At 51.3% G+C, this 17,769-nt stretch overlaps 1 long non-coding RNA gene across 1 annotated transcript; it reads left to right on the top strand.

The window, feature by feature from the left end:
* The first annotated feature begins 1,956 nt into the window (after window positions 1-1,956).
* LOC308648471 lies at window positions 1,957-12,327 on the top strand. The gene is made up of 3 exons (XR_014021838.1): window positions 1,957-2,157; window positions 4,087-4,245; window positions 12,168-12,327. It is a non-coding gene; the product is annotated as an uncharacterized lncRNA (long non-coding RNA).
* Window positions 12,328-17,769: the final 5,442 nt, after the last annotated feature.

The raw sequence follows: 17,769 nt of genomic DNA on the forward strand, positions 1-17,769 counted from the left end.
GGGACTTTGGAAGCAAGGACCCAGGTATATGAAGCAGCCGAGCTAGTGTGCGGCCCGAGTCTGCTGGATCCCGGGGCCTGAGTTATTTTCCTTTTTTCCCTTTTTTTCAGGGCCTCAAGCTTGCTGGGCCAGTCCTCTAGCCCTGAGCCACGTCCCCAGCCCTGCTGCGTTCTTTTCACTCAAGCGGAAGCGGTAGCCAGTTGAGGAAGCGATGCAGCACAAGGACCATTTCCAGAAAGGGCTGTCAAGTGGGCGAGACAGGCCTGTGTTCAGCTGGACAAGTTCCCCTGCCTCAGTTTTTGCATCTGTAAAATGGGGTCAATAGTGGTCCTGTGGGGGGTTATAAGGACTGACGGATGTGACCGTGGGTGACTTAGTGGCTCAGCAAATGACGCTGCATGGAGAGGCATGGATCTGCCTCACGAAAGTCAGACTCGAAGGTGACGCCAGAGGGAAACGAGTTGTGTTGCTTGTGTTTAACGTCATGCCCACGGCAGACTCGAGGGGACTCTTCTGTGGCTACATAAGCCTGAAAATCTCTTTATGTAAATGTGGTGATGCTGCAGTGCTTCAGGCCTGTGTTGTCTACGCAGACACTCGTGGATTCTCAGGTGTCTCTCTCTCTCTCTCTCTCTCTCTCTCTCTCTCTCCAGTACTAGGGCTTGAACCTAAGGGTCTTCTCCCACTGAGCTGTATATCGCCCAGCCCTCTTTATTTATGTTGAGGCAGGGTCTCTCTAAATTACTGAGGCTGGCTTCAAATTTGTGATCCTCCTGCTTCAGACTCCCAAACCACTGGGAGTTTAGGCAAGAGAAACTGAGCTAGGTACAGAGGCACACCCTTATAATCCCAGCAACTTGGGAGGCTCAGGCAGAAGGGTCACAAGGTCCAGGCCAGGCTTGGCAACTTAGCAAGACCCTGTCTCAAAATAAGAAATAAAAACAACTGCTGGGCCTGCAATCCCAGCAACTTTGAGAGGCTGAGGCAGGAGGATCGAAAGTTCAAAGCCAGCCTCGGCAACTTAGTGATACCCTAAGCGACTTAGTGAGAGCCTGTCTCAAAATAAATAAAAAGGGCTGGGGATGTGGCTGGGTGAAACACCCCCTGAGTTCAATTCCCAGTACCAAAAAAAATAAACCCAAATGAAACCTGGCATCAACCATTCCTGGGTCAAGTGAGAAATAGTATCTAGCATGATCAGGAAGCCAGGGAGACTCATTTGGACTGGTGAGGTATTTTCCCCAGGCCTTTTCAAGTTAACAGAGTGAAGAACTACAAATTTGGGGCCCCGGGGTGCAGTGTCATGGTCCAATGCTCCCCTGGCATAGCGGGAAGCCCTGGGTTCCATCCAAGTATGAAAGAGGAGAGAGAGAGAGAGAGAGAGAGAGGGAGAGAGAAAGGGAATTTTAACATAAAACATATCATGAGTCTGTGCTGAAGCTTTTAATTCTAAGTTAGGAGATATTTAACCTTTTCAAACTTAGATGTCTATCTCTGTTTCCTACACCAAGAATCCTGGCTCCTAATGATAAGGGAGGATAAGCTGATGAGTCAAGTGCTAGTAAATAAACACAGCTGACGTTTACCCAGGGAGTTGGAAGTGCCAGGCCCATCTGATCTCTCACACACCTACATCACTTATTATCCTTATCTCCCTGGGGAACTAGAGACAGAGAAGTTGAGGAGTTGCCCCAGGCCACACAGCTAGTTAAGGACAAAGCCAAGGTGTAGTCTCAGGCCCTTGGCCCCAGGGCAAGCTACCCCTGTACCTGCCTCCGGTACCATTTTCCCTTGCTCAGGACACGGGCCAGGGGAAGGCAGCTGGGGCCTCTAGGCTACAGCAAGAGTAGAGCTAAAAGTCAAGTGGACAGTGCAGGGCTGGGGAGGCCAGGAAGGCTCCCTGATGGCCCAGGGCTCATCGTGTGGGCTGTGCCCGTTGCAGATGAGGATGTGGATCCCGTTACACACCAGAAGGCTCAGCCTACCCCGGCCTCTACTAAGGCGAGCCTAAGTGGGCCAGGGACCTGATTTGGGCCGTCTTGTGCTGTCTCAAGCCAGCCATCTTTAAGTGTGAACTAGAACTTGAGGGTGAACTGCTGCATGCCTGTGAGGGAAACTCAGGTGAAACCGTCCTGCACCAGCAGAGGACTGGACCAGGTGAGGCTGGCCCTGCCTGGCCCACATGATGGGAGACCGCCAGTGTCCTCCTGTCTGTTGATAAAGGGGAAATCAGGCGAGAGAGAGAGAGAGAGAGAGAGAGAGAGAGAGGGAGAGAGAGAAGGATGTGTTCCCAGGCTCTCGAAGCTACTAGATGGTAAAAATTGGGCCTGGACTTCAAGGTGCTGACTCAGCTTAGGGCCTTTTTTTCAGTATATATATATTTTTTTTTGGTACTGGCCATTGAACCCAGGGGCACTTAACCACTGAGCCACATCCCCAGCCCTTTTTATTTTTTATTTTGAGACAGGGTCTCAGTTGCTGAGGGCCTTCTAAGTTGCTGGGGCTGGCTTTGAACTTGTGATCCTCCTGCCTCAGCCTCCCAAGCCTCTGGGATTACAGGCATGTGCCACTGCATTGGGCTCTTTCAGGTTTTGTAGCCCAAGAACCATGCAGCCAACACAGTGTGTGCCTGAGTTTCTTGAGGTTGCTGCACTGAGGTACGGCAGGCTGGGTGGCTTCTGGTGGCCTCAGGCATCCTTAGGCTCAGGGCATGGAACCTTCAGATGCACCAGTGAGCAGCCTGTCCCCAGCGTTCCCAACCCCCCTTGCCCTGTACTTACTGGGTGTCCCTGCCTTTCTCCCTTTCCTGTCTCCTCTTCTTCACTGGACTTATTACCTGCAAGCATGTTATGTCCCCTAGTTATATGCCACGTCCCACCACTGTGAGCACCACAAAGATGAGCAAGGACTTGTTTCGGTTTTGCTCACCGGCATGCCTAGAATTGTGCTTGACACACAGCAGGCACCCAGCAAATAGTCACCGGATGCACAAATGGTGCACCTCTCTGCTCACAGGGTGCTGTGCCGGGCGGCTTTGGATCTGCATGCTCCCGTGCAGTCCCCAAGAAGGGCCCTGGGTGCGGATACAGAGACTCTGGTCCACAGCCCAGCACAATTCTAGCCTCCCACGCTGATCAGCCCTGTAACCACAGAAGGCCTCCCAGAAGCCATCCAGCCCAACCCCTCTGATTGACAGATGGAAAAACTGAGGTTTGGTGAACAAGACCCCCATTGGCAGCCCAGTCACCAGCTGGCAGACGGCAGCTCGAGCTCAGACCACTGGCTCGGATCCCACTCTTTTCTGTCACATCCTCTGTGGACTGGGTACTGCAGTGACCAAGGGCATGTTAACAGACCCGATTTGTGCTGTCCTGCGCTGTCCCACACCAGCCGACCTTGAGCGCCAAGTTCAGCCCAGGGACTTAATTATTCCAGCTGTTCACTCAGCATGTGTCCTCCATGAATAATCCAGCCAGGACTTAAGGGGATGTGGGTGATGGGGAGAGGCTACGACAGGGACCCTGGCCAGGAGGCTAGAGATGGGCTGTGGGAGCCCGGTGAGATGGAGGGGAGAGTGAGGGCACCCGAGCCCACAGTGAGGGTGAGGGAACAGTCCCCACCCGGGGACCAAGTGAGTGCGCAGGGGGGAGACAGAGCTCCCTGTTCAGGTGCCTGGGTAGCGAGTGGCATCTCACACAGACAAGAGTAGAGGAGGGGGGTCGGGAGCAGCTCCCTGGTAGAGGGACCTGGGTTCCCTCCTCAGCAGCAGATGACATTTCTGAGAGAAAAAAACTGCTGATGCAAAGGTAACATACAAGAAAGGGGCCAGGAGTCCCCTGGGGACTGGGCCAGGCTGGGGTTGGGGTCAGATGGGGAGAGGTCAGAGGCAGAGGTGGACTGTGGGGGAAAGGTGGAAGGGAGTTGCAATTTTTACCTAAGGGCTTTAGAAAGGGGTTAAATGGTTCCAGTCTCTAGGAGGGAAAGGAGGCCCTTGGGATGGGAGGAGGTGGGCCACTCTGAGGAGCCAAGGACCGAGCTGAGGTCCAAGAGAAACGGTCCATTCTCCTTCTCCGGAACTCACTCTAGGTCTTAGCTGGAGAGCCCAAGAGCCAGCCCCAGCCCTGTCCTTTCCTGGAAACCAGCCCAGTGGGGCAGACCAGGGCAGAATCGGTGTGACCTCCAGCCTGGATTTCAGAGATAACGGAGAACCCAGCTGCACTGGCACTGGGGAGGAGGACAGAACTGGTGAGTGTTTTGGAAGAGGCTTAATTAATTTCCTGACTGACCAAGATAATTTCACTCTTATCGCAAGTACTTCGCACCACTGACCCCTCCCGGGCGCTAAGGCAGGAGTGTGCAGGAGGCCCCTCTCCCCTCTGCCCAGAGGTCCTGCGCAGATTCCACCTAGGAGAGGCCTGTTCCATTTCTTTTCTTTCTTTCCTTCACTTTCTTTGTTCTTTTTTTTTTGTTTGGGATTGAACCCAGAGGTGCCTCTACCTCTGCGTTACACCTCCAGCCCTTTTAAAAATTTTTGTTTTGAGACAGGGCTTCGCTGAGTTCTGTATAATTTTAAGAAGCATAGATAAAACCAAGAAAATTTAAAAAAGTTTATAGGTAAAGGATAAAACATCCTCCAGACAAATAATAATGACCATCAAATAAAAGAACTTCTCATGGGAAAAAAATCTGTTGTTAAAGAGAGCCCGGCACAGAGGCCCAGGCGGAAGGATCTCTGCAGCCCAGGAGTTCAAGGCCAGCCCGGGCAATACGGAGAGACTCCATTGCAAAAGCAGCAACCACCAAAAGATAAAGGGCGTCCAGGTGGATAAGTCCGATTCACCAGTTAAACATGGCGTTATAAACTCGTATTCATTTTTACAAAACTGGAAATAACTACAGAAAGAAGTGGTTTAAATCTACTGAGAGGATGAGCACAGGGTTGCACACGCCCATAATCCCAGCTACTTGGGAGGCTGAGGCAGGAGGATCACACGTTGGAGGGCAGCGAGTGCAACTTTACTAGACCCAGTCTCAAAATTAAAAAAGGTCCACGCGCGGTGGTGCACATCTGCAATCCCAGCGACTCTGGAGGCTGAAGCAGGAGGATCCTAAATGCAAAGTCAGCCTCAGCAACTTAGTGATATCCTAAGCAACTTGGACCGTCTCTAAGTAGAAAATAAAAAAAGCATTGGGGATTTAACTCACTGGTTAAGCACCCCTGGGTTCAGTCCCTGGTACCAAAAATAGGGCTGGAGTAGCTCAGAGGTAGAGCACTCCTGAAGTCAATCCCTAGTACCTCAATAAATACCTTCTCTTTAGAAAATAGAGATTTTTTTGTTTGTTTGTTTTGTTTTAATTAAGAGTGTTTATCATTACTATTGCCCTTTTGTATCCAGGGCAATAAAGCAAGGAGAGGATGTAAATAATATAATGGTTGGTAAAGAAGAAATAAAACTGCCATTTATTCAGAGCAGATATGATCATTTACATAAGAAATCCAAAGCATCTGTAAATAATCAAGATTAGTGAGAGTTGAGCAAAGTATGGGTACAAAGTCAGTAAGAAAAACCGCTAACTGCCTCTGCGCATGGATCCTGAAATTGGAGGGATACAGCGATTATCGCGGCCCTGCGGCCACGCCGCCGCGCACGTTCATGAAGGGGTTCCTATTAGAGAAAGAAGAAAAGTGCATTTCTATACACCAGCGACAAGCGGTTAGCCATGTAACTTACAAAACTGTATATATCATTTATAATAGCAAGAAAAGATAAAAGGCTTCTAGGGATTTTTTCCTCCATACTGAGGATTGAACCCAGGACTAGTACCACTGAGCCACATTCCCAGCCCATTTTAGTTTTTACCTCGAGTTGGGGGGGTCTCACTAAATTGCCGAAGCCGGCCTTGAGCTGAATCCTCCTGCCTCAGCCTCCAGAGTCACTGGGATTATTGGAATGCGCTATCGTACATCGTAATCATCCTGGAACAGGATGATTATTTTTAAACATGGAAGACCTTTGGGAAGAAAATAAATGGAGAAACATTTTCAGTTCCTGGCTAGGAAGACTTGCTAATGTTAGCAATCTCAAGTATCTCCAAATTGAGCTATAGACTTAACACAAATTCAATCAAAATCCTGACTGGAATGTTCCAGAAACTCAACAGGCTGAGTCTAAAATTTGTACGGAAGAACAAAGACCCAAGAATAGCCAGAACATTCCGGAGAAGCATGAAGTGGGGCGATTTGCCCAGAAAATTTTGGAACTCCTTGCAGAGGTCTTTGGATTATGGTGGTATGTTGGCACAAGAAACTGACCAGGGAAGCAGGGTCCAGAGCTCAGAAGCAACCCCAGCACCTTAGCCAACTTAGTGGGCAGTCCTGGGTGCTAAAGTGAGGAGCAGCAGCTTATCACAGAGGGTGCTAGGACTTTTTTTTTTTAATTGAATCCAGAGGCTCTTATTCCTAGCCCTTTTTATTTTTATTTTGAGACAGTCTCTTGCTAATTGATCAGGACCTCACTAAATTGCTGGGGCTGGCTTTGAACTTGACATCCGCCTGCCTCAGCCTTCAAAACTGTTGGGATTACAGGCATGTACCACCACGCCGGCTTCAAAGCTTTATAAGAAAGTATAAGGTCATAATATTAGACCTCCAATAAAGAGGTATTTTTCTAAGTAGGAAAATCATGGGAGCTTAGTAAATATAACACCAGAAAATTAGGAACTATTTAACAAATATAAAGATTGGTAAATATAACACCAGAAAATTAGGAACTATTTAACAAATATAAAGATTGGTAAATATAACAACAGAAAATTAGGAACTGTTTAACAAATCCAGCTTCCACCAAATGAACCACCAACCAGGAGAAGGCCGTAGCAACACTCAAACCAAAGATTACAATCCAGGACACACAGACAGTTCCTGCCATCCAGACAGAAGACAGACAGAACCATAGGACAGTTTTTTAGAGGGGATGGGTACCGGGGATTGAGCTCAGGGGCACTCCACTACTGAACCACATCCCCAGCCCATTTTTAAAATTTTAATTTTGAGATAGGGTCTCTCACTAAATTGTGGAGACTGGCTTCAAATTCATGATCCTTCTGCCTCAGACTCCAGAGTATCTGGGATTATGGGTAGGGGAGCAGTGCACCAGGGACTCACCCAGAATTTTCCTTTTTGGTACTAGGAATTGAACCTGGGGTACTTAACCACTGAGCCACATCCCCAGCCCACTGGGTATTTTATTTAGAAACAAGGGTCTCACTGAGTTGCTTAAGGCCTCACTAAGTTGCCAAATGCTTTGAATTTACGATCCTCAGCCTCAGCCTCTGGAGCATCTGGGCCAACAGGCAGGGTCTGCTGTGGCGGCCGTGTCCCTATGTCTGGGTCACCTAGCATTCTTGAGTATGGGTGGTTTACTGGAAATGGGTGGATTACTTGAGATAAGCCCAAAAGTGTTTTGTAAATAGGAAAATAAAAATTCTAGTTTTATGATTACCCTCTAGATAAAGGAATGGGATTAAGATACGGTAAAGGATCTTCCAAACAAATGGAGATTTTATCAGTGGAGGTGAGGCCCATCCCAGTGAGTTCTCCTGCACCATGTAGCTTGGTCTGGCTGTGAGGTGAAAGCCCCCAGAAAGAAGTGGCCCGTGAGTCCCCTAGGCAGGACTTTTATAATCCCACATCTGCCAGCCCGCAGGCTGAGATGGCCGAGAAGCAGGCTGGGAAGTGGGGGAGCAGGGCGCCAGTTTCTGTCTCCTACTGCTTTGGGAGGCATCTCAGACGAAGTTTCAGTCCCTTCCTGTCATTAGTCTCCTCTGCTGTCCTCTTCTTCCTGGGATTCTCCTTCCCACCCCCCTTAGCTAGCAGTTTCCAGGAATATCATGATTTCCAAGCCCCAAATGGGTTTGCAGATGAATCCATCAGAAAGCATCCGCTCTGGGGAGACAGTGTATCTTTGTTGTTTTAGCATTGCTGGGGACTGAACCCAGGGCACTTTGCCAATGAGCGACGTGCCCTCTGGAGTTGCGGGGATTACAGGCATGTGCCACCATGTCCGCTGAGAGGGGTTATGTACTTGGCTGGAGGTCACAAGTTTGTAGGGGCGGGAGTGCATGTTCTCTGTGGATCAGGTCAGGGTTCACAGCGTAGGGAGCAGGGATCGGGTTTGAGTCCACCCTCACCAGCATTCAGACTCCAGACGGGTCCTCTGAGGGCTAGGAGACTCGACTGCTGTCATATGTGAACCGAGGCTAACAGCCAACACTAGGGCATTTTTGGTACCAGGGATTGAACCCACAGCAGTTAACCACTGAGTCACATCCCCAGCCCTTTTTATATTTTATTTTGAGACCAGGTCTCACTGAGTTGCTTAGGGCCTCACTAAATTGCTGAGGCTGGCTTTGAACTTTCTATCCTCCTGCCTCAGCCTCCTGAGCCCTAGGATGCAAGGTTTCTAGTGGATAAAAATTCCTAGAGAGCTGAGCCCAGTTTATGAGGATTAAATTAGTTAATTCATGTAAAGCTCTCAAGGGTTGGGCCTGGCATGGGTAGCTGCTATCTCAGTGATTGTTATTATTCTTGTTGTCATTGATGATGGTGATCCTAGATCATCCAGAGTGGAGATAAACCCCTCCTTTGAGCACCTCAGAGTGCGTACCTGGTCCATGTGAACAGGTCATTCACCATCTGAACCAGAGTTTCACCCCTACACAAACCCCTTTCAACCCATATATGTTTTTGAGGGAAAAAAAAATAGATCTTTTTATAAAAATCTGAATATCCTGCTTCCCTTGAAAAACTAGGTCTGGTGGCCCTGGGCACCTGTAGGTGACAATCAGCCATCTCTTTATTGCTAGCACATGTGGGTCTCCCCACCAGCCTCAGTGTGGGGGGGGTGTCACTTGCTGGTCCCATAGCATTATGGCTTGTGACTCCTGTTAGAAGTGCCCCAGGAACATGCAAGAGAGCATGGATTGCATGGGTCTGAGAAGAGTAAGCAGGATTCTAAGGGAAGGTGACATTTTAGCAGGTCTTTTTTTTTTTCTTTTAATATTATGAGCAGCATATGTACTTAAAAGTATAAAAGGCATACCATAATTTAAATAATAATAAGAAGTGCACACCCATTTACCTCCTATCCAGATGGAGAAATTGAACACTAGCAGGAACTCAGCCTTGTACTAGTGAGGTCCCTGGGCTGCCAGACCGGCCTCACCTGGGGACTGGCTGGACATGCAGCATCTCTGCCCCATCACCAAGTGACATGCACAGCTTGGGCCTGGAGAAGGGCTGCCTTTGAAGTCCCATGTGTAATTCTCACTTGTACCTCTGTGAGAATAATAATTTTTCCAGTTCACAGATTCTTTATGATCCCTCCCTAAAGTCACAAAGTAAAACTTCCTTCTAAATATGCTGCTGTCTTAGCAGACACAAGAAAGGCGGTGCCTCTGAAGAGCTGCGCACCCCGTGTCCCGTGTCCTGGGCCGATCCCACCGGCCTTACCTTCCTGCCAGCAGCCCGCGTCCAGCCGCCTGCCGAGCCCGGTTTGCAGCTCTCCTTTGATGACAGGTCCCGCCTTTCCAAGACAAGGCACAGTCATAAAATCAACTGTCCGCAGCCATTTAGGTCTAGGCATGGTTAATGCCAAAATTGGCTTCCAAATTGACAGTTAATGAGGAAAAATGACGAGAGGGGTGTGTTAACAGATGCAGACTCGGGGTAATAAACAGGCCATTAAAACCAGGTAGTAAACAGCTTGCCAAGGACCATTTATGAATTTATTTTTCTGAAGGGGGAAAAAAATTAACCAACAAGTCATGTCTCTTTGGTGACCAAGTCCAACCAGCAGCAGGAAGAAGTCAGATTCTTGGGGAGGCAGAGAGATCCTAGGAGGGCCCTCGGGCTGGGGGTCCAAGTGGATGGGAGGGCTGGGGTCTGGGTGGTGGGCTGGCTGTGGACGCTCCTGGACGGCACTGGGGTCCCAGCTGCTTCTCATGCCCTTGGAGGTGGGTGTAGGCTGAGACCAGTCCTGGCTCTGCCTCTGGCTAATGCTGACACCTGGAAGACATACGCTGATTTCCCAGGTCCTCCTGCAAAGACAGGGATAGACCCCACTTCTCTGCAGGATCTTGTACCGAGTTTATTTTTATTTTATTTTATTTATTTCTTTGGTACTGGGGATTGAATCCAGGGATGTTTAGTAGCCACAGAGCCACATTCCCAGCCCTTTTGATTTTCTGTTTTGACACAGGGTTTTCACTAAGTTGCTGAGGCTGGCTTTGAACTTGAGATCCTCCTCCCTCAACCTCCCAAGTTGCTGAGGTTACAGGCGTGCACCACCACGCCCAGCTGTGCTAAATTTACTTGTACCCCTCACCCCCCAATATTCATGTCCTTCCTAGAACCTCTGAATGTGGGTTTATTTGGAAACAGTCTTTGCAGTTGTAATCAGGGAAGGTGAGGTGATGCTGGAGCTGGGCCTTCATCCAGCATGACTGGGGGCCTTAGGGGAAGGGCCGAGGCATGGGGAGGGCGCACGGGATGACAGAGACTGGAGCGCTGCAGGCACGTGCTGCCACTTCCAATAGCCAAGAAGAGGTGGGAAGGATCTGCCTGGGCCATCAGGGGCCATGGCCCAGCGGGCACCTGGAATGCAGACCTCCGGCCTCCAGAAAGCAGGAGTGCACATTTCTGTTGTCTTAAGTCATGGCGGCAGAGAGTGGCAGTTTGTTACAGCCACCCCAGGAAGTGCGCCCAGCCTCAGCACTAAAGTCCTCCACCTGTGTGTGTCCCCAGATCAAAGGGATTTCTGGCGGGGGGGCAGGCATGAAGCATTCACATAAGCCAGGGACTCTCAATCAGGGCTCATCTTGCCTCAGGGACAAGTGCAACATTTTTGGTTGTCACAGCGAAGGCATGGGAGGGTTAAGAGCTGTGATATGCCTGGCATCTAGTAGGTAGAGGCCAGGGAGGCTGCCAAACATCCCAGAATGCTCAGGAGAGCCCCAAGCACAAACAATTACCAGGACCAAAGTACCAGTAGTGCAGAAGTGGAGAGCCCCTGGCGTATGTGAATTTTTTTGAAGGGGTGCTGGGGATTAAACCTGGGGTGCTTAACCACTGAGCCACCTGCCCAGCCCTTTTTGTATTTTATTTAGAGACAGGGTCTCGCTGAGTTGCTTAGGGCCTTGCAAAATTGCTGAGCCTGCCTTGGTCTCCTGAGCCACTGGGATTACAGGTATGTGCCACCCCACCCAGCTGGCACATGTGAGTTAAGACTCTAAACCCAGATCTGTGCCTTATCACAATCAACCCCAGAGCCCCACCCACAGATACCACAGTTATCAGAGTCAAAAGCTGCAGGATGATCAACTCAACAGTGTGAAGTGATCTAATCTTTCAAGGCTACCCCTCCCCTGAGTCTTGTATATGAATGTGATCAGGGCCAACTTATCACGGTTTGCCTCGGGTCCACCTACAGGTCAACAGAGTTAGCCTGGCACTAATCTGCTTGAGGACCAACACATTAGATTCAATAAGTATAAAGACCCCAAGATTCAACAGCTGAAAGCCACTTGTGGGGTTGTGCGCCTCTCACCTGTCCTCTGATGCTGGGTCCCTCTAGCTCTGGTCCACAGGGATGCAGCCATTCCCACCAGGCCACTGTGCTGGGCCCCCCGCAGGCCCTGGGAAGGTACCATAAGAGCACACGAGGGGGTGTGGGTGTTAAAAGGCCTAGTTGAGGTAGATTAGATCATTTTATATTGCTGAGCTGGATCATTCTATAATAATATAGGGAATTGGGAAGGTCACCCCTGGTTGGTCCCAGGGTGTCAAAACTAGTGGTGTCTCCTATGGCTCCTGCTTCTCCTTTACCACCCCCTGCACCTGGTGGGAAAGTGCCTCCCACCTCAGGGTCTCCTGAAGGGGCAGTGCAGGTCCAGCAAGTTCCTCTTTTCCTTAAACATTGCTGCCAACTTTTTCAGCCAGAGCTGTGACCTCTAGGATCAGGCCCTGCAGAGGGACCTGCAAAGAAGAAGATTCCACAGTGGGTCGAACCATGGGTGTCTTTAGGTGGGGGTCTTTGTACCTGTGATTAAGTCGTGAATCTTAAGATTATCCAGGTGGATCTAAGTTCAACGTCCAGTTGTCTTTCTAGGAGATGGAAGAAGAAAGAAGAGCAGGCCATGTGCTATTGCAGACAGAGCCTGGAGCCATGAGGCCACAAGGATTCTCCCTGGGGCCTCCAGAGGGAGCACCTGAACTTGGGACTTCCTGCTGTAGAACTGTGAGAAAATAAGTTCCTCTTGTTTTAAGCCACCAAGTCTTTTCAAATTGTAGTTTGAGACAGGGTCTTGCTAAGTTGCCCAGGCTGGCGTTGAACTTGACTTGTGATCCTCCAGCCTCAGCCTCCTGAGTAACTGGGATGACAAGTGTGTGCAGCATCCTCTGTGGGTCTTAGAACGTGGAGGAGCGATCAGCTGTTTTATCACTATTCTTCCTCACACACTAGAATGGAACCTCCCTGGGGACAGGGAGCAGCCTGGGTGGTACTGAGGCGGAGCTCAGTCACAGTGGAGGAGGGCTGGGGTGTGGCTCAGGACCTGAGTGCTCACCCGGCAGGCGTGGGGCCCTGGGCTCCGTGCCAGCCTGAAGAAAAATAAAAATAAGAAAGCAATTGGTGGAATGGTCAGGTGGCTCTGTGTCTCCCACCAGACTTGGAGCTTTCTGGGGACAGCCTCTGTGCCAAGACCCCAGGGTCTAGCAGGGATCAAGACTGAGCCTGCAGAAACCATGTCCTCAAAGCAACAGTGGAAACAAAAACAGGGGGCGGCAGGAGCCCCCCGGGAAGTCTTCCTAGGACCGTACCCCCTTTCTGGGCTTGACGTACGTGAATAAAGATGCCCTTAACAGCAAAACGCAGAGATGTTGTCACCAGACCAGAGAGCCTGAAAATAGAATGTGGGTCCCCTGTGCTTCTGCTCACGAGAGATGGTGCAGCCACCCTGGGGGACGAGGCTGTTGTGTGTCCCAGGAGCAGTTCCACCAGGGAGTCCTCAGCCCCGGGGACACATCGGGTGCAAAGGAACCTGCATTTCCCATCAAGCCAGCACCCCCATTGGTCACTTTGGCCTGAAGGACAGTCCCCATTGTTCTCTTGAGTCCACGGGTTTCACATTTCGAGACCTCCCTGTGAGTCCAGGGAGGGGTCAGGCACCCCGGGCTTGTCACCCCAGGATCTGGGTCAGGGAATGGGGCTCAGGTGGGGCAGGGTCACATGTGGCTGGAGGTCTCCTCCGCCTCCTCGCAGCGCTGTCTTCAGAGGTCAGTGCCCTTGTCAGGACTCCCCACTGACTCGGGACCTGACTCAGGTCACCGCGGGCCCCATGTGGCTTCTGCTCATCCTTCCTGGCCACCCCTTTCCTTCCTCCCCCAGCTGGGCTCCCTGGGACCCAGGGTGTCTGCTTGCTGGGTGCGCAGCCGGGTATCCAGGGGCCTGCACCCACTCTCCTCCCTGACTCCTCCAGCTCAGGAATCACCCCGTCCAGGGAGCTGCTCCGACCCTCCAGGCCGATGGAGTGACTTTCCTCGAACTTACACAGCCAGACCCCTGAGGCCACCCCCAGGGCAGGCGGAGGTGGAGGTGGACCACCCTTCACACAGATGGAGGGCTGCCGGGTTGGGACACTGGGAGCAAGTGGATGCATACACAGCAGGGGCGGGGGCTCGCTGAAGGTTCTAGAAAGAAGAGGCAGAGACATGGGCAAAGCTCGGAGGATGGGGTGGTGGGGGTGAGATTCCAGGGCTAGCAGTGGAGGGGAGCTGTTTCTACTGACAGAGGGCTGCACCCGTGGCCCTGCCCAGCTGGCCCAGCAGTAAGGGAGCAGGAGCAAACCAACCAGAAGCCACAGGTGGGGGGAGAAGGCTGGTGACACCATCTATGCAAATCAGCACAGGGCACCAGGAAGGGGAACAAATGAGGAGTGACCTGGGGACCAGAGGAGAAAACCTAGCACAGAGGAGTAGAGTAGCACAGGTCACGGTATCGGAGTCACTGCCTGGAGTGGCTTTAAGTTTTCTTATTTTTTTAAATGGTGGCATCTTGCTAAGTTGCTCAAGCTGGCCTCAAACTCGCCATCCTCCTATCTAAGCCTCCCAAGTAGCTGGGCTTACTGGTACAGGCCCCTCATCTGGTGGTTTGCATTTTCAAACTCAGGGGCAGGGGGTTTAGACACTTGCTTAGCAGGTATGAGGCCCTGGGTTCCATCCCAGCACCTAAAAAAAACAAAGCAAAACAATAACAACAAAATCCTGAGATGCCCCGGCCCTCCCCCACCTCAGATAGTCTGATTTAGGTTTGTGGGAGATGTGAGCTCTGGTCCCTTCCCAGTTTTGCTGTGACCTTGGGTCAGTCAATTCCATATTCCAGGCCTTAGTTATAGGGGTATGGAATCATCCATCCCAAGTGGACTGGGCTGGCCTCCAGGCTCTACCACCCGCATGGCTAGCTCACCTAAGCCCCAAAGGCAGCAGAGGAAGCTTGGTGACCAGCGGTGACCGTCCATTGCCCAACCCCTGACATCCCTCAGCTCTTTGCAGTTGGCAAATGTGATGAGATCAAGTCCCCTGCCCAGAGCCACTGACTGCCCTCCAGGTCAGCCTATGAATTGATGTTCTCCTGACACTAAGGGAGGGCCTCTCTGGAGCCAGGTTTGGGGGATGGGATCATGGTCCTTCGGGCTCATTATTCCCGAGTTGTCACTGTTGATAAGCCACCACTGTGCCCCTAGAGGTTAGGGAACTTGCCCACATTCACATGGGCAGCCTCTTCCTTCTGGCATCTCTGCCAGCACTGGACACCTCCACCCCCAGGCCAACTAGCTCCCCACCCTGCGGCTGGCTCTGTTATCCTCGGTTACCTTCTGAGACGACTCTCCCTTCCCACCGTCGCCACCTTCTCACGGTATCTGCCGCAGTCCTGCTTCTGACTCCCTGTCTCTGGGTTATACTCCTCCTGCCTCCAACTGCGGGTGCCCTGAGGACTCTAAGAGCCCCCCCACCCCACCCCCGGGCACCTGGCCATCTCGATGAACTGAGCCATGGTGCTCTAAGCCAGGCTGGCTGGTGGCTGGCAAAACTCTGAGCTCAACCCTTGGAGCGACGCATCACCCTGGCAGACTCCAAATTGAAAAGCCCCTTGTAGGGTGCTCTGGAATCCATCCCCTTCCCACCTTCCCGATGCTGCTGTTGGTTAGAGGTGTTGATCCTGAGCCTCAGGCCACTGGGGACAGGAGCAGGTAGGTCTACACTTGAACCCAGGTTGGTCTGAATCCGAAGCCCAAGTGCTCAAGCTAACCATTCCATGAGAGGGCCAAAGCAATGGTGAGGAGCATATTGTGCTTTAAACCTGTGTGTGTGTGTGTGTGTGTGTGATTTTTAATACTTTCCATCCCCCAAGCCACAGCTTCTCCCACAGTCATGCTGCGGTGTCCCCACTGATGTTCTCAGAGGCCACTACAAAGAGCAGCCTCATGTTGGAAGCACAGTACTGAGTCACCCAGCCCTTGGACCCTGGTATTCATCTGAGTCAGGCCAAGTTGTAAGTTTCCAAAGCACTGAGACGCTCCTTGGTTGGCATGGCCACCCCTGGGGACAGAGCCTCCGGCCTTCAGAGCTGGGGTTGCCCCCTGCATTGCGTGTGTGTGTGTGTGTGTGTGTGTGTGTGTGTACACACGTGCATGTGTGTAGGGCGGAATACTGGAGTCTGAGCCCAGGGGCATTTTATCACTGAGCCACATCCCCAGCCTTTTTTACTTTTAATTTTGAGACAGGGTGTCCCTATGTTGCTGAGACTGGCTTCAAAGTTGGGATCCTCCTGCCTCAGTGCCTCAAATCGCTGGGATTATAGGTGATCACCAGTGTGCCTGGACCGCATTGCATTTCTGTGTTCCTGTGTGTGTGTGTGTGGTGGGGCTAGGGATAGGGCCCAGAGCCTTGCACATGCCACACAAATGCTCTATTACTGAGCCACGCCCCCAGCCCTTCCCCAGGTATTTACTTAGAATCTAGGCTCTGTGAGTAGAGCCGGGAGCGTGGCTGGTGATGTTCAGCCCTCTTGCAGGTGACAGGAGAAAACATATTACAAAGGAAAGATAACTTATGAATGTGATAACATTTGAAAAGAATCCAACATACATGACATAATGATGCATATGGGGAAGAAACTGGCCAGGCACAGTGGCACACACCTGTCATCCAAGTGGCTAGGAAGGCTGAGGCAGGAGGATCACAAGTTCAAAGCCAGCCTAAGCAACTTAGGGATACCCTGAGCAACTAAGCAAGACTCGGTCTTAAAATAAAAAGGGCTGAGGATATGGCTCATTGGTTAAGCACCTCTGGGTTCAATCCCTTGTACCAAAAAGAAAAAAACAAGTGGTTGTAGATGGCTTCCTGGAGGAGGTGACATTTAAAGGTGCAAAGGAGCAAGTCAGGTGAAGGAATGGGGGAGGCCAGAGCAAAGGGCCTGAGGGCAGGAGGCAGGAGGAGGCCAGTGCAAAGGGACAAGGTGACTGGGTTTGGGCAGGGAGGGGAGAAAGGCAGGCGGGAGCCTGGTCACTCTGAGCCTTGAGAGTCGTGTTAAGTGTTTGGATTTTGTTTGAGGTGGACGCATTCATCTTACTAAGTAGCCACAAATGCACAACTCTGAGTGCTCGTTACTTGCGTCATTACTCAGGGTTGTTTTTGCAGCAGGCAAGTCGAATGGATGAGGTCCTCCTTCCATAACGGGAGGAGGTTTGTTTCCTGCTTGCTAAAGTAGTGGTTCCCTAAGCCACAGACACACACACACACACACACACACACACTCAGTCACTCACTCACTCAGGAACACAGAAATGCAGTGCAGGTCCAAGCACACTGGTGATCACCTATAATCCCAGCGATTTGAGACACTGAGCTCCTCTTCCATGATGCAGACGGGCCTGTCCACCTGTGAGAACTGGGAAAGGAAACCAGGGGACCATGCTCAAAAAAAGTAGCACACTCTGCCTGCTACTTTTGCTCGAGTAACGGGCCTTTTGTCTCTGACCCCAGAGTCTTCTGTCTTTCCATCTGTTCCTCTTAGCAGACATGAAACAGAGATGTTAATTTGTTAGCCTGAAAGCACAGCGAATCCTCAGATGGCTTTTGGAAGGGGTGTGTGTGTGGGGGGGGGTGGGGGCACAGGGCAGGCAGGTAGAGGGCACAAGTGGAAAGGACGCAGTGAAACAGTCAGAAGGCTCCTATAGAGGTCCAGATGGAAGAAGGCAAATCGGCCTAGAATGCGAGCCGGGGAAATGGAGGGCAGCAGGTTGATCTGGGATTTACTCTGGAGGTAGAGTTGTCAGTTCTTGCGAAGGATGTAAGAGATGAGGGAGGGAGGACTGGGAGTAACCCCTGGGAGTGTGGACTGAGCAGCTATGTGGATAGTCGGGCCACGAGTGAGCCGGGGAAGATGGAGGACGAGCTGTGTCTGATGGACTCTGTTTTGGCCATAGGAAGCCTGAGATCCCTACGGGGTATTCGAGGAGGCTTTGACGGTCTGGAGCTTGTGGGGAGGCCTGGGACGGAGATGTGGAGTTGGTGACATGGAAAACCACGTGCTGGTATATTGGCCCCACCCAGCTAGGAGCTAGCCCATTTGCGTGTTCTGCAGAACCTCCTAAGCTTTCCAAGTGGAACCAACAGCTAGAGCTGGGGGCCCTTTTCTGGTCCCGGTGGCC

This window comes from Spermophilus citellus (genome assembly GCF_964194105.1).
Source record: "Spermophilus citellus genome assembly, chromosome: 4".
Taxonomy (NCBI): Eukaryota; Metazoa; Chordata; class Mammalia; order Rodentia; family Sciuridae; genus Spermophilus; species Spermophilus citellus.